This window comes from Drosophila gunungcola, unplaced genomic scaffold (assembly GCF_025200985.1).
Source record: "Drosophila gunungcola strain Sukarami unplaced genomic scaffold, Dgunungcola_SK_2 000010F, whole genome shotgun sequence".
Lineage (NCBI taxonomy): Eukaryota > Metazoa > Arthropoda > Insecta > Diptera > Drosophilidae > Drosophila > Drosophila gunungcola.
Genome location: NW_026453198.1, coordinates 1,513,065 through 1,530,940, shown reverse-complemented (window position 1 = coordinate 1,530,940; position 17,876 = coordinate 1,513,065). Strand labels below are relative to the sequence as shown.

At 35.3% G+C, this 17,876-nt stretch overlaps 1 long non-coding RNA gene across 2 annotated transcripts; it reads left to right on the top strand.

Annotated features, from left to right (window-relative positions):
• Window positions 1-15,589: 15,589 nt before the first annotated feature.
• Window positions 15,590-17,049, top strand: LOC128263680 (uncharacterized). Of its 2 annotated transcripts, XR_008268475.1 has the most exons (5): window positions 15,590-15,801; window positions 16,117-16,138; window positions 16,241-16,313; window positions 16,763-16,819; window positions 16,919-17,049. It is a non-coding gene; the product is annotated as an uncharacterized LOC128263680 (long non-coding RNA). The 2 variants fall into 2 exon arrangements; XR_008268474.1 differs by lacking the exon at window positions 16,763-16,819.
• The last annotated feature ends 827 nt before the right edge of the window (window positions 17,050-17,876 follow it).

The window sequence follows — 17,876 nt, the reverse complement described above, 5'->3', positions numbered from 1 at the left end:
TCTGTCCGTCTGTCCATCTGTCTGTCCGTCCGTCTGTCCGTCCGTTTCTTCGCAAACTTGTCTCTCAATTTTAAAGCTATCTGCATGAAACTTTCCCAAAAGTTGTCTTTCTATTGCAGGTAGTATATAAGTCGGATCGAGCCGGACTATAGCATATAGCTCCCATAGGAACAATCGAAAAAATAGATTAAAAAAATGTATAACTTTGCTGTTTTTTAATTTTTTTTTTAGTTCTTCGACTAATAGTAATGGTAGAATATTTCAGAATTACGTTTTAAATTTTATCAAAATCGGTCGACTATATCATATAGCTCCCATAGGAACAATCGGTAAAATAAATAAAAAATTATAACTTTGCTGTTTTTTTTATAAGTTCTTCGAGACATTGTAATGGTTTAAAATTTAAGAATTACGGTTTAAATTTCATCAATATCGGACGACTATAACTTAAAGCTTCCATGAAAACAATAAAAATATAAAAAAATTGTTTTTTATATTTAACTTTTTTATTTTATAATTTTTTGAGAAATTCTTTTTGATTAATTAATAATTTGACAGATCAGGATTCCGCTTTTAATTTTATTAAAATTGGAAAACGATATCATATCCATAGGAACTATCAAATAAGCTTCAAATAGCTTCAATGTAAACATACACGCAGTCAATTATAATTTTAATGTTTTCAAGAATATTTAATTTTTGCAATAGTTGCATGGGTATATGAACTTCGGTTTGCCGAAGTTTGCTTCCTTTCTTGTTTTTAAAAGAATTATGTCAGACAAAATTGGAATGACTTTATATGTCTCTAACCTCATAGCATTATGACTCAGGTATTGGCATGGTAGTTGAGAACCTTAGTTCCGTTACGTTTATTTAAACAAGAAAAGAAGCAAACTTCGGCATGCCGATGTTCATATACCCTTGCAGCTATTGCAAAAATTAAATATTCTTGAAAACATTAATGATTGTTTTGCGTATATGTTTAAAAACATTGAAGCCATGATGATTTGCAGCTTAATTATTCGATAGTTCCTATGGCAGTTATATGATATCGTTTTTCGCTTTTAATAAAATTAAAAGCGCAATTCTTAACTGTCAAATTATTAATAAGTCAAAAAGAATTAAAAACAAGAAAGGAAGCAAACTTCGGCAAGCCGAAGTTCATATACCCTTGCAGTTATTGCAAGAAATAAATATTTTGAAAACATAAATTATAATTTAGTTGCGTATATGTTTAAAAACATTGAAGCTATGATGATTTGCAGCTCAATTATTAGATAGTTATTTTATATATTTTTAATTATTTCTATGGGAGCTGTATGATATAGTCGGCCGATTTTGATTTGAGCCGTAATTCTGAATTATTTAACCATTACTATATGTCCAAGAACTAAAAAACAAATAAAAAACAGCAAAGTTATAATTTTTTTTGTATTTTTTTCCTATTGTTTCTATGGGAGCTATATGATATAGTCGTCGGATTTTGATGAAATTTAAACCGTGATTCTGAATTATTTAACCATTACTATATGTCAAAGAACTAAAAAAAAAATTAAAAAACAGCAAAGTTATCATTTTTTTAAATTTATGTTTTCGATTGTTCCTATGGGAGCTATATGCTATAGTCGTCCGATCCGGCTCGTTCCGACTTATATACTACCTGCAATAGAAAGACAACTTTTGGGAAAGTTTCATGCAGATAGCTTTTAAACTGAGAGACTAGTTTGCGTAGAAACGGACGGACAGACGGACATCGATCGACTCGCCTAATGATGCTGAGCAAGAATATATATACTTTATAGGGTCGGAAATGCCCCCTTCACTGCGTTGCAAAGTTCCGACTGAAATTACAATACCCTCTGCAAGGGTATAAAAAGCTTTATTTCAAGCAGCAATCACCTGGTAAAAGCAGAGATCACTAAGTGAACAAAAAGTTCAACTGAAAGTGAAACTCTATAAAAAAAAAACAATGTAACAGAAAAAGCCGCTTTTCATTAATAGTATTAGGCAGGCAGCGACCAGAGAAATTGTCGCGTAACAAAAATTAAATAAAACAAGAAAGGAAGCCAGCATCGGCAAGCCGAGTTTTGTATACCCTTGCAGCTTGTGCAAAAATTAAATATTTTTTAGACATCTAAATTTCAAATTACATGAAAGCTGGAATGATTTAAAGCTCAATTATTCGATCGTTTCTATGGCAGCAATATGATGTCGTTATCCGATTTTAATAAAATTAAAATATAATTCTGAATTATTAAGCCATTATCAAACCAAAGTCCAAAATAAATAAATAAACAAAATTTTGCAGAGGCCAGAAATTTAAGCCGAGCGTAGAGCCCGGAAAGATCTTGCAGCGGAGGGGTTAGGAATTAGTAACAAAAGTTTGTTTCGTTTTAGTTTTATAAATCAAATAAATGTTCTATATAATAAGTGAACAAGTGAGATACAATAACAGTCTTTTAGGTTACTACATTAAACAAGATGCAACAAGCAAAATTCGGCAAGCCGAAGTTTATATACCCTTGCAGCTATTGCAAAAATTAAATATTTGAAATACTTGAAAACATTAACATTATGAATAACTTACGTATATGTTTAAAAACATTGAAGCTATGATGATTTGCAGCTCAATTATTCGATAGGCAGCTATATGATATCGTTTTCCGATTTTAATAAAATTAAAAACGTAATTCTGAACTTCCAAATTATTAATAAGTCAAAAAGAATTTAATAAAAATTACAAAATAGATAAGTTACATTATTTTTAAATCTTTTTTTGTAATGTTTTTGTTATTCTAATGGAAGCTTTAAGTTATAGTCGTCCGATTTTGATGAAATTTAAATCGTAATTCTGAAATATTTAACCATTGCTATCTTGTCAAAAAACTAAAAAACTTCAAGGTTATAATTTTTTAAATTTATTTTTCCAATTGTTCCTATGGGAGCTATATGCTATAGTCGTCCGAACCTGATAAAATAACACACATACTATTAAAAACCCTTTGAATGAAATTGTATATATTCGGCTGTATCGGTCCTATTGACTTTATTTCTTTTGCATTTATCTCACCATAACTTTTTCCACCATCACAATTATGAGTTCCCTTAAAAATATCCTCTTAGTGTTTAATACAAAGTGCACATGACAGATTATAACAAGTTTCCTATGAATTCGTCAATAAAAAGGTATTTTTGTATTTAAAAAGAAGCGATAACTTGTAATAAAAAAGAAAGAAGTCAAACTTCGGCGAGCCGAAGTTCATATACCCTTGCAGCTATTGCAAGAATTAAATATTTTGTTAAACATTAAATTTATGATTTACTTGAGTATATGTTTAAAAACATTGAAGCTATTATGAGTTGCAGCTCAATTATTTGATAGTTTTATGGCAGCTATATGATATCGGTTTCCGATTTTATAAAATTAAAAGCGCAATTCTGAACTGTCAAATTATTAATAAATCAAAAACAATGTAAAAACTATATTAATATTTCGGTCCTTAAATAATATTAAATACCTCGCCTACTGCTAATGATGAAAATTGATTTTGCAACGCACTTACATGGAAAGCATTTTATATGATATTCGGGCGTTTTGACAAGAGAGAAATTGAGAAATTTTAGCCTAAACTGCCAAAAAAATTGAATAGTAAAAATAAATATTTGACTATTGAATTCAAAATTGTATATTAAATAGTAAATACAGTGCATATTAAATATAATGAATTAATATTTTAATTAATGAAAAAAAATTTATGATTTAAAGTGGTTCCTGAATTTTTTTGAAGTTTGATGTGGATTAAATTTCAATTACATTTATAGATTTTAAAAACAGTTCCAAAATCATTCAAAAAAAAATTAAAAAAAAAAAATAAAAAAATTCTATATTAACAAGAAAGGAAGCAATCTTCGGCGTGCCGAAGTTCATATACCCTTGCAGCTATTTCAAAAACTAAATACTCTTAAAAACGTTAAAATTATGATTTACTTGCGTGTATGTTTAAGAACATTGAAGCTACGATGATTTTCTGCTTAATTATTCGATAGTTCCTATGCCAGCTATACGATTGTTCCTATGGGAGCTAAATGCTATAGTCGTCCGATTTTGATGAAATTTAAACCGTAATTCTGAAATATTTAACCAATACTATATCTCGAAGCACTAATCAAAAAATTAAAAAAAACCAAAGTTATAGTTTTTTTATTTATTTTTATGATTTTTCCTATGGGAGCTATATGCTATAGTCGTCCGATTTTGATGAAATTTAAATCGTAATTCTGAAATAATTAACCATTACTATGTGTCGAAGAACTAAAAAAAAATTAAAAAACAGAAAAGTTATAATTTTTTTTTATTTATTTTTCCGATTGTTCCTATGGGAGCTATATGCTATAGTCCGATCCGGCTCGTTCCGACTTATATACTACCTGCATAGAGTAAGACAACTTTTGGGAAAGTTTCATGCAGATAGCTTTAAAACTGAGAGACTAGTTTGCATATAAACGGACGGACAGACGGACAGACGGACGGACAGACGGACGGACAGACGGACGGACAGACGGACGGACAGACGGACATGGCTAGATAGACTCTACCAGTGATGCTGATCAAGAATATATATACTTTATAGGGTCGGAAACGTCTCCTTCACTGCGTTGCAAACTTCTGACTGAAATTATAATACCCTCTGCAAGGGTTTAAAAATACTGATTTCGGACGCAATTGACTTAAAAAAAAACCATTTATACATTTTGTTGTGAAAAAATTGTAAATAACCCTTGAGGCATAAAAGCACAGATGTGTTTGGTAACCATTGTGGTAGTAAAACGAATACGAATACGCCACTCTATAAGAGATCTGGCAATGCCGTCGCGCTACGAGTAGAGCAGGAATTCCTAGAATCCATGTTTTACCAGGAACCAATGTTTTACCAGGAACCAATGTCTTACCAGAAACCAGCTGCTTATGCTACGCCACAACCAAATCTGAGCGCCAAATAACTTTAGCGTTCATCGAATTCAAATACTTCTGAGAACTGCGACACGGCCTTCCTGACCTGCACACGCCCTCGTGTATGCCTGATCATGACCCAATAAGCTTCACAACAAAGCACTATTCCTTTCAATTATTTATTGACTTCAGCTTCCAATCTAAATCATTCAATTATTTTATAAACATACAACCAATAACAGCGTTTCTTGTTATATCTCAACAACATTCATTTTCACAATTTCTCTTTATTTCCAATTGGACACCAACTCACTATGGGGCAAACGACTACTTTTTGTGACATTAATTAATAACTTGAAAACGAAGAAATTTTCTCGGGTTTTGTTTTTTAAATTAAGTCTATGATATGAAAAGCAAGGTTTTATAAAAAAATGGGTGGGGTTACGCCCTTTTTTAAGGTTTTTTTTTATTGCTAAATACTAATTAAAAAATTTTTTTTATCTTGCTTTGAACGAGGTCCACGTATTGAAACGAAAATGGCAATCTCCTTTGCACTCTTTGTCGTTATATGTTAAAAGCTCGCAGTTTGCAAATTTAAGGTTAGAACCTGAAAAGTTTAATTTCAGAATAAGTGCGCTAAAGTGCACTTTTATACTAACAGAATAGAAAAGTAATAGAATAATCTACAACATGAAACAAGTTCTAGAGTTTGAAATTTCTTGAATCATTTTGTAGCTCTACTTAAAAATAACAAATCACTCCAAGCTTTTATTTTTTTTGAGGTTATAACTTACACAAGATTACAAAGACACCACAATCGATAACTACAATTCACGTTTACAAACACATATTACAAACCACTATTGTTGGACTGCATGCCAAAAAATTGCACTTGAATTGGTTTTTTTGCTTCTTTTTTAGTGTTAAATTTGGAAGAAAAATTTACGACTTAACAGCACTCGCTTCAAGTTGCACAAACAGCTGACTTTGACAGCTAATAGCTTAACAGTAATGCGCTCTGTTAAAATTTTGTTTTTGCAACATTTAAGATTAGGGTTATTCCTATCCATCGCGATTAAAAAAAAATATATTTAACGACTTTTAAAAAATGGGTTTTGGCCAAAAAATGTGGTCGTTGGCCCCATAGTGCAACTCGTCCTCCTGACTCCCGCCACGTATCCACGCAGAATCATGGTGCAGTCTCACACAATTGTTCTCGCCAAGCATCCTTATAGGATTTACACATACGCTCCCGCCACGCATTCACACAAAATCGTTCTCGCTACACACAATTGTTCTCGCCAAGCATCCTCGTAGGATTTACACATACGCTCCCGCCAAGCATCCCCGCCAACCCCCCTTGTCTTTCTAAAAATCTTGCCTCTTCGGAGCTAATTATTTTCATCAATCGTACGATCAAATTCTTCATCTATTTTTGCAAGTATTTGCGTATTTGGTAGAGACCGTAAATGTTCGTGTGCATATTTATACTGCAGTTTACTAGTTAACGACTTTAGTTTATACCTATCTTCCTCCAAAACTTCAATAATTTCAAATGGCCCCTTAAATTTTGGATCTAGCTTCGTTTGATTTCTCTCTTCATTTAATCAAAACATAGTCACCAACCTGGTGCTTTACAATCTTTGCTTTGTTTTTATCTAATTTTTTTTATCGTAATTGGCGTTCCGATCAATGTTCTCTTTGGCTTGCGCTCTAATTTTGTCCCTATCTATTACCTCCTCTTCTTCTGTAATAGGCAACAAACCGAATGGCCTTCCTTCCCTGCCGATCATTAATTCTAAAGGACTTATTTTGGTGACACGGTTAATCGCACTATTAATAGCTAACTGAAAATCTTATAGTACGTAGTAGTAGTAATAGTTTCGACCGCTTTAAGCATACTTTTAAGCGTACTCATTACGCGTTCGACTTGCCCGTTAGCTCGGCTGGCGCCGGTGGCAATCAAATGAAGGTTAATTTTCTGGGAAGAGCAAAACTCGCGGAATCCGGAACTGGCAAAAGTTCTACCCTGATCGGCAATCACACGCATTGGCAAACCAAACAACGAGACAACAGATTTCATTGCTCTCACACAGTTTTCCGTATCTCAGCTCAAAGCGTGATACAAATATACCTAAGTTCGTATATTAAGCTTCTATAATAACAATGACATACTCTTTTTGGTAATATCGACATGCAGAGTATGCCAAAGTATATCTGTTTTCGGAATCGGATGGAGTTCTGCCTACATTTTACCTTTAGAGCCTTTTGATATTTTGCATGTAATGCAATTTAAATTTATGCGCTTCTCGACTACCTTTTCGAATTGGGAATCTTTTTCGACGGGTAGAGAATTCCGAGATAGAAAATCAGCATGAGCCATTCTCTCCCCTTTCCTATACTCAATACGAAACTGAAACACCTGCAAGTACCCCCACCACCGGTGTACTCTCGGCGTCAATGTTGTCTTGGAACGACTCGCCCTCAATGAATCGCAGTCCGTAAAAATCACAAATTCAAGTCCCTGCAAATAATGCCTGAAATGTTTAACAGCGTTCACCACTGCAAGAGTTCCTAACTCGTATGAATGGTATTTGGACTCGACTGGAGTTGTGTATTTACTATAATACTCGATTACATAAGGCTTTTTATCTATTCGGTTCATCAAAATGGCACCATAACCAACCATACTTGCATCTGTATGCAACTCGACAGGTTGTTTGGGATCGAAGATGGTCAATACTGGAGAACTAGTACAAATTTCTATTATTTTTTGTCTTAGTTGTTCATGTTCGTTTTTCCAGGTAAGTTCTTTGCATTTTTGAGAAGTTAGTAAAAATAATGGTTTTAATAACTCTGAAAATTTTGGCACAAACTGCCGGAAGTATGAAGCCAATCCTATGAACTGCCTTAACGTCTAAAACGTCGTCAATGTAAACAATAACATAGGTATGGGCTAATGGTCCCAAAGCATTAATTATTGCACGTTGAAACACCGATGGAGCGTTTTTTAACCCAAATGGCATGGCGAGAAATTCATACTGCCCCTCGGGCGTTACAAATGCCGTACTTTTGACCGAGTCCGGGTGAACTGGAAATTGATAAAAGCCACTAGCCATGTCTAAGCAAGAAAAGAAACTAGCTCCCCTCATACGGGCAATTTGGTCAGCTATAAGTGGTACCGGGTATTTATCTGCCACCGTATTTGTGTTTAGTTCCCTGTAGTCTACGTATAAACGATCTGAACCGTTCTTCTTCTTGACCAGCATCATCGGACTAGCAAAAGGGGAACTACTAGGTCGCATAACTTTTGCGGACAATAATTTGTTAATTATTTCCCTAACATTAGCCTTTTCTTCTTCACTAAGTTTATATGGGCGACGCTGAACAGTCTTATGTGGATCAATGGGCGTTATGCTGAGCAGCCCTGTTGTTACTCGTGTGTGTGTGGAATGATTTGGAATATTTTTCTAATATTTCACTAAATTTTTCTGTATCAAACTCACTTAAATCTTGATTAAAAATAAAACAATATTTTAAGAAAATGTTCGTTTATATTAACATTACAAATTATCTGTACTGTGCTCCACACCGGTTCGTTTCCGATGTCCCTTAACACCACTGTGCTAGACTGACGCTTTCGTTGTAACTTCACTGCTACGCTTTCCTTTACAAGAGAACATTCAGCGCCTGAATCAAAACAAAATGGAATAGACTCACCAAATTGTTTCAAAATTCCCTTTGGTTCTATGGCCAACAAGTTCACTCTTTTGTTAATCTCGACTTCCTTGAGATTATGTCGATTCCGTGGGCATTCCGTATCGTAGTGCCCAAACTCCCCACATTTAAAGCAGGTCCCGTTGTTGACTGCGCGTTGTTGTTGTCCTGGAGTTGAGGTGCTCCGGTGTCTCTCGTCCGTTCGCCTTTTTTGACAATCCCCCATCTTATGGTCAAGAGCCCACAATGATGACACTTCACTAGAGATGGCAGCTTCATTTTCTTCCTTTCGACTTCGTTTCCAAAGGATTCGTTGCGTTTAAAATACGCATACGCCTTTAATTGTTGCTGCAGATCGTTGCGGGTTTTAACAGCGCCCGTAAACATTGACTTTAAAAGGCGAGCATCCAGGTTTGAAAGATGCGTCAAAACGATGGATACGATAAGCTCTTCCAATTCAATTGATTTGAATTTGGACATGAGCGACGTCACCAGGCGACTTTCGTATTCTGGTAAATTCTCTCCTGGATTTGGACGCCCATTAAAGATGTTCATCAACGTCGCTACCGGGGTCTCGATACCAACAAATCGTTGCACAAACAATTCCTGAAATTGCGGCCAGGTCATCTTCTTGCAACTTCTTGCTCTCCGGTTGCGGCCTCACTCGACGAATACGCCACTCTATAAGAGATCTGGCAATGCCGTCGCGCTACGAGTAGAGCAGGAATTCCTAGAATCCATGTTTTACCAGGAACCAATGTTTTACCAGGAACCAATGTCTTACCAGAAACCAGCTGCTTATGCTACGCCACAACCAAATCTGAGCGCCAAATAACTTTAGCGTTCATCGAATTCAAATACTTCTGAGAACTGCGACACGGCCTTCCTGACCTGCACACGCCCTCGTGTATGCCTGATCATGACCCAATAAGCTTCACAACAAAGCACTATTCCTTTCAATTATTTATTGACTTCAGCTTCCAATCTAAATCATTCAATTATTTTATAAACATACAACCAATAACAGCGTTTCTTGTTATATCTCAACAACATTCATTTTCACAATTTCTCTTTATTTCCAATTGGACACCAACTCACTATGGGGCAAACGACTACTTTTTGTGACATTAATTAATAACTTGAAAACGAAGAAATTTTCTCGGGTTTTGTTTTTTAAATTAAGTCTATGATATGAAAAGCAAAGGTTTTATAAAAAAATGGGTGGGGTTACGCCCTTTTTTAAGGTTTTTTTTTATTGCTAAATACTAATTAAAAAATTTTTTTTATCTTGCTTTGAACGAGGTCCACGTATTGAAACGAAAATGGCAATCTCCTTTGCACTCTTTGTCGTTATATGTTAAAAAGCTCGCAGTTTGCAAATTTAAGGTTAGAACCTGAAAAGTTTAATTTCAGAATAAGTGCGCTAAAGTGCACTTTTATACTAACAGAATAGAAAAGTAATAGAATAATCTACAACATGAAACAAGTTCTAGAGTTTGAAATTTCTTGAATCATTTTGTAGCTCTACTTAAAAATAACAAATCACTCCAAGCTTTTATTTTTTTTGAGGTTATAACTTACACAAGATTACAAAGACACCACAATCGATAACTACAATTCACGTTTACAAACACATATTACAAACCACTATTGTTGGACTGCATGCCAAAAAATTGCACTTGAATTGGTTTTTTTTGCTTCTTTTTTAGTGTTAAATTTGGAAGAAAAATTTACGACTTAACAGCACTCGCTTCAAGTTGCACAAACAGCTGACTTTGACAGCTAATAGCTTAACAGTAATGCGCTCTGTTAAAATTTTGTTTTTGCAACATTTAAGATTAGGGTTATTCCTATCCATCGCGATTAAAAAAAAATATATTTAACGACTTTTAAAAAATGGGTTTTGGCCAAAAAATGTGGTCGTTGGCCCCATAGTGCAACTCGTCCTCCTGACTCCCGCCACGTATCCACGCAGAATCATGGTGCAGTCTCACACAATTGTTCTCGCCAAGCATCCTTATAGGATTTACACATACGCTCCCGCCACGCATTCACACAAAATCGTTCTCGCTACACACAATTGTTCTCGCCAAGCATCCTCGTAGGATTTACACATACGCTCCCGCCAAGCATCCCCGCCAACCCCCCTTGTCTTTCTAAAAATCTTGCCTCTTCGGAGCTAATTATTTTCATCAATCGTACGATCAAATTCTTCATCTATTTTTGCAAGTATTTGCGTATTTGGTAGAGACCGTAAATGTTCGTGTGCATATTTATACTGCAGTTTACTAGTTAACGACTTTAGTTTATACCTATCTTCCTCCAAAACTTCAATAATTTCAAATGGCCCCTTAAATTTTGGATCTAGCTTCGTTTGATTTCTCTCTTCATTTAATCAAAACATAGTCACCAACCTGGTGCTTTACAATCTTTGCTTAGTTTTTATCTAATTTTTTTTATCGTAATTGGCGTTCCGATCAATGTTCTCTTTGGCTTGCGCTCTAATTTTGTCCCTATCTATTACCTCCTCTTCTTCTGTAATAGGCAACAAACCGAATGGCCTTCCTTCCCTGCCGATCATTAATTCTAAAGGACTTATTTTGGTGACACGGTTAATCGCACTATTAATAGCTAACTGAAAATCTAATAGCGCATATTGCCAGGAGCGCTGGCTTGTTTCGACCGCTTTAAGCATACTTTTAAGCGTACTCATTACGCGTTCGACTTGCCCGTTAGCTCGGCTGGCGCCGGTGGCAATCAAATGAAGGTTAATTTTCTGGGAAGAGCAAAACTCGCGGAATCCGGAACTGGCAAAAGTTCTACCCTGATCGGCAATCACACGCATTGGCAAACCAAACAACGAGACAACAGATTTCATTGCTCTCACACAGTTTTCCGTATCTCAGCTCAAAGCGTGATACAAATATACCTAAGTTCGTATATTAAGCTTCTATAATAACAATGACATACTCTTTTTGGTAATATCGACATGCAGAGTATGCCAAAGTATATCTGTTTTCGGAATCGGATGGAGTTCTGCCTACATTTTACCTTTAGAGCCTTTTGATATTTTGCATGTAATGCAATTTAAATTTATGCGCTTCTCGACTACCTTTTCGAATTGGGAATCTTTTTCGACGGGTAGAGAATTCCGAGATAGAAAATCAGCATGAGCCATTCTCTCCCCTTTCCTATACTCAATACGAAACTGAAACACCTGCAAGTACCCCCACCACCGGTGTACTCTCGGCGTCAATGTTGTCTTGGAACGACTCGCCCTCAATGAATCGCAGTCCGTAAAAATCACAAATTCAAGTCCCTGCAAATAATGCCTGAAATGTTTAACAGCGTTCACCACTGCAAGAGTTCCTAACTCGTATGAATGGTATTTGGACTCGACTGGAGTTGTGTATTTACTATAATACTCGATTACATAAGGCTTTTTATCTATTCGGTTCATCAAAATGGCACCATAACCAACCATACTTGCATCTGTATGCAACTCGACAGGTTGTTTGGGATCGAAGATGGTCAATACTGGAGAACTAGTACAAATTTCTATTATTTTTTGTCTTAGTTGTTCATGTTCGTTTTTCCAGGTAAGTTCTTTGCATTTTTGAGAAGTTAGTAAAAATAATGGTTTTAATAACTCTGAAAATTTTGGCACAAACTGCCGGAAGTATGAAGCCAATCCTATGAACTGCCTTAACGTCTAAAACGTCGTCAATGTAAACAATAACATAGGTATGGGCTAATGGTCCCAAAGCATTAATTATTGCACGTTGAAACACCGATGGAGCGTTTTTTAACCCAAATGGCATGGCGAGAAATTCATACTGCCCCTCGGGCGTTACAAATGCCGTACTTTTGACCGAGTCCGGGTGAACTGGAAATTGATAAAAGCCACTAGCCATGTCTAAGCAAGAAAAGAAACTAGCTCCCCTCATACGGGCAATTTGGTCAGCTATAAGTGGTACCGGGTATTTATCTGCCACCGTATTTGTGTTTAGTTCCCTGTAGTCTACGTATAAACGATCTGAACCGTTCTTCTTCTTGACCAGCATCATCGGACTAGCAAAAGGGGAACTACTAGGGCGCATAACTTTTGCGGACAATAATTTGTTAATTATTTCCCTAACATTAGCCTTTTCTTCTTCACTAAGTTTATATGGGCGACGCTGAACAGTCTTATGTGGATCAATGGGCGTTATGCTGAGCAGCCCTGTTGTTACTCGTGTGTGTGTGGAATGATTTGGAATATTTTTCTAATATTTCACTAAATTTTTCTGTATCAAACTCACTTAAATCTTGATTAAAAATAAAACAATATTTTAAGAAAATGTTCGTTTATATTAACATTACAAATTATCTGTACTGTGCTCCACACCGGTTCGTTTCCGATGTCCCTTAACACCACTGTGCTAGACTGACGCTTTCGTTGTAACTTCACTGCTACGCTTTCCTTTACAAGAGAACATTCAGCGCCTGAATCAAAACAAAATGGAATAGACTCACCAAATTGTTTCAAAATTCCCTTTGGTTCTATGGCCAACAAGTTCACTCTTTTGTTAATCTCGACTTCCTTGAGATTATGTCGATTCCGTGGGCATTCCGTATCGTAGTGCCCAAACTCCCCACATTTAAAGCAGGTCCCGTTGTTGACTGCGCGTTGTTGTTGTCCTGGAGTTGAGGTGCTCCGGTGTCTCTCGTCCGTTCGCCTTTTTTGACAATCCCCCATCTTATGGTCAAGAGCCCACAATGATGACACTTCACTAGAGATGGCAGCTTCATTTTCTTCCTTTCGACTTCGTTTCCAAAGGATTCGTTGCGTTTTAAATACGCATACGCCTTTAATTGTTGCTGCAGATCGTTGCGGGTTTTAACAGCGCCCGTAAACATTGACTTTAAAAGGCGAGCATCCAGGTTTGAAAGATGCGTCAAAACGATGGATACGATAAGCTCTTCCAATTCAATTGATTTGAATTTGGACATGAGCGACGTCACCAGGCGACTTTCGTATTCGGGTAAATTCTCTCCTGGATTTGGACGCCCATTAAAGATGTTCATCAACGTCGCTACCGGGGTCTCGATACCAACAAATCGTTGCACAAACAATTCCTGAAATTGCGGCCAGGTCATGCCGGTGAAGCGAATTTGCGCCAACTACTGACATAGAGTAAGAAATGGTGAATTTGCAACTGCACTGCTCGCACTAGCCCTTAGCAATGGAAGCGAGCAGTTCAGATGCAGAAACTCACCGCGGGACCGAATTAAAGGTTCGAATCGAACCGTGAGAGACTGAAAATTTCCCCTGTTTTAGTCTAGGTGGCATCACTGGAAAAGTCACTCGAGAGAGCGGCAGAGCAAATGGTGCCTCTATACATTTCTTACTCTATGCTCCCTCGGCCCAACCCCGTCGGAAGTTAGAGAACGCATTCCAATAAAAAAGCTTCTTTCATGCATGCTTTGCAAGCGAAAAAGAATGTAAGAAGCTATAAAGAAGCATTGTTTATGCATTGTAAAAAGTTTTTATGAAATCGTCCCTTCTACTATAATGCATAAAAAAGCCTTCTTTTGCAATGTAAACAAAAAGCTGAGGTCCGAACGCTGCCGATCGTCTGATATTTATACCCTTGCATAGGGTATTATAATTTCAGTCAGAAGTTTGCAACGCAGTGAAGGAGACATCTCCGACCCTATAAAGTATATATATTCTTGATTAGCATCACTAGGAGAGTCGATCTAGCCATGTCCGTCTGTCCGTCCGTCTGTCCGTCCGTTTCTACGCAAACTAGTCTCTCAGTTTTAAAGCTATCTGCATGAAACTTTCCCAAAAGCTGTCTTTCTATTGCAGGTAGTATATAAGTCGGATCGAGCCGGATCGGACGACTAAAGCATATAGCTCCCATAGGAACAGTCGGAAAAATAAATAAAAAAAAATTAAAAATGTGGTGTTTTTTAATTTTTTTTTTAATTCTTAGAGATATAGTAATGGTTAAATATTTCAGAATTACGGTTTAAATTTCATCTGAATCGGACGACTATAGCTTATAGCTGCCATAGGAACAATCATAAAAATAAATAAAAAAAATTATAACTTTGGTGTTTTTTAATTTTTTTTTTAGTGCTTCGAGATATAGTAATGGTTAAACATTTCAGAATTACGTTTTAAATTTCATCAAAATCGGACGACTATAGCATATAGCTCCCATAGGAACAATCATAAAAATAAATAAAAAAAATTATAACTTTGGTTTTTTTAATATTTTTTTTAATGCTTCGAGATATAGTATTGGTTAAATATTTCAGAATTACGGTTTAAATTTCATACAAATCGGACGACTCTAGCATTTAGCTCCCATAGGATCAATCGTATAGCTGGCATAGGAACTATCGAATAATTAAGCTGAAAATCATCATAGCTTCAATGTTTTTAAACATACACGCAAGTAAATCATAATTTTAACGTCTTCAAGAGTATTTAGTTTTTAAAATAGCTGCAAGGGTATATGAACTTCGGCACGCCGAAGTTTGCTTCCTTTCTTGTTTTGAAATCGTGTTTTTCACCGAAAACCTCGCTTACGAAAGAACGCAAAAAGAAGTCTTGTTTCGGAATGGACAAAAAAAATTAGAAACCAATTTAATCTATTTTTCTTAATAAACAGCAGCGGCGTAAATATATTCACTTTTTTTCTTTAAAAACAATATCTAAACGCTTTGTTATGTTGGTGGTATATGACTTGTTAAACTTTTAATTCTGCAAAAAATATTAATATTTAATTTTATTAATAATAATATTTAATATATTTAATATTGTATTAGAAAATTATTAATTTGAATCAGTTTTTTATATATTTTAATTTTAGGTAATAATATATACACGATTACATGATTTCTTTTCAAAGCGTGATTTTGTTTTGAATTATTATTTTGCCGGCGCTTTAGTTTCCTCCGCTACTGTACTCACAAGGAGTAACCGAACAAAACGGTACTCTAAAAAGCAAACGACAAGAACAAAAGGGAAAATGCGCGCGGTCTTTTGTTTCTTTTGCATTTCTCGCCACTTGCATTTTGATTTTCAATTGAAATAGCTGGTGCCTCTGTGATTTGTGATTTGCGGTTTTAATTTTCAAGTAAGTATAGTGTTGATATAAACAAACTAATAGGAGTTCCAATACTGTTAATAAAATAACATGAACCAAACAATGGATTAATTAAAACAATAAGTGATGTGTACCTGTGCCAAAAAAATATTAAATTTATAAACACTTATTAAGTCTTAAAAACAGTGTACGGTCAAAACAAATGTAAACAAATTGTTCCTAAAACTGTGTGTGGCTGTTAATCAAACAAATAAAAAGAATTATTTTTTTTGAGCGTACACTGCAATAAGACTTGAGTTTTAATTTAATTAATGCGTTTTAAATATTATTTTCGTTTAATTCCAGAAAAACTATTTCAAAACAAAAGGTAATTTATATATATTTCATAAATTTAAATTTTTTGTTATGTGAACTCGTTTCGTTTATTTGTGTGCTCTCTTTTTTCTCTCTTCCTTATACTTCTACCTAGGGTGGACTTACATCTACATACAAGTTGTGTTTTTTAGGGTGGACCTAAGAACACAAATGAAGTGAACAAAAATGTAAGAAAAATAAACATAAATTTAAATAATTAGACATTACATAATTAAAAAATTCAATAATTTAAATGAAAAAAGATATTTTACAAAATAAGCAAAACTAATATAATTTAAAATGAGGGGAATGTCGCGGTCGAATATTCATCGTTTAACGAAAAAACAAAAGGAAGAGCTTCATCAATCGGCTGCTAGAGCTCTTACTTTTGATACAGAAAATAATTCTGGAAATGAATGCCCAAATTCATGTGAACCCGAATCGGATAAAAGTGCATCAAACTATTTTTTTGAATATGATACCTATGAATCTCCGTGAAAAATTATTAGAATGGTACCATAATAATAATGTTACTAGAGATCAACTTGATGCACTTTAAAAAATGTTTGAATTCGGAAAATCTAGATCTTCAGTAGGATATTAAGTCCAAGTTTAATAATGGAGCTTAATTTTGAAGGTACTAGAGACAGGGAAGGTTTTGCGTCCTACATTCATTTAAATGAAACATTATTCGGTAAGTGTTTTACAAACTTGCAATCATATTTTTAAAAAATTACATATTTCCATCTCATTATTATATTTTATATTATATTTTCTCATTATTATATTTTAGAGTCACAAAGGAGGGACGGCCACCGCTTCACCGACCACATAAAAGACCTTTGACTGGCCTTCACTAGGGCTAAGAACAAAACTTACAAGGCTAAAAGTATAACAGAAAGGATGAGAGAAGAAAAAAACGACCTGGAGTAATTATAGTAATTATAATTAATTACAATAAATTTTAAATTAAACGTTTATAAAAAATAAAAATTGGAATTGAAAAAAGAAACGGTTTCCAATAGCTTTTTTGGGAACGATATAATTTGCATTCTTGGGTAAGACTGTTAGAAGGCATGTTTTGGAATCATACTAAATGTGTTCTTGTGGAAGGGATCAATATTCATTCTTAAGATGTGTTACACAATGCTTGCTTTGGAAGCTATCCAGGAAGGTTCCCGAGGAACGTTTCTAAGTTCATTCTAACAGTGCGCTGAAGAATGCTTCCTTCGTAAAGTACAAATGGAAGGGAAAGCCGAGCGTTTCCGAAGTTGAAACAACCTTCCGTTGGAACGTATTAAGACTCGTTCCTAGATCGGTTCTAAAAGAAGGCTTGCTTCTTGTCCCGTCTCGAACAAAAAGGAAAGGGAGCTTTCAGGGATCTGGAATGCGTTTTTCGCATGCAAAGGAAGCGTAAAAGAACACATCCTGGAAGCGTGTTTTTTCCGACTGAGAAATGTTAGCGCAGTGTTCGAGGATGTGTGTATGTGTGTCAATGCCGTCGACGTCGGGTGAGCGTGAAACAAATATAAAATATGAGCTATAAAATCTCAACAGAGCGCAATGCCAAAGGGCGCCAGCAGATCGCAGGGGGTGGGTGCTTATTTGTGCATAAGCGGAGCCATGGCTGCCAGTGCCGGTTAATATTTCCGAATTACGGTTTAAATTTCATCAAAATCGGACGACTATATCATATAGCTTTCTTAGGAACAATCGAAAAAAAAAACCAAAAAAATTATAACTATGCTGTT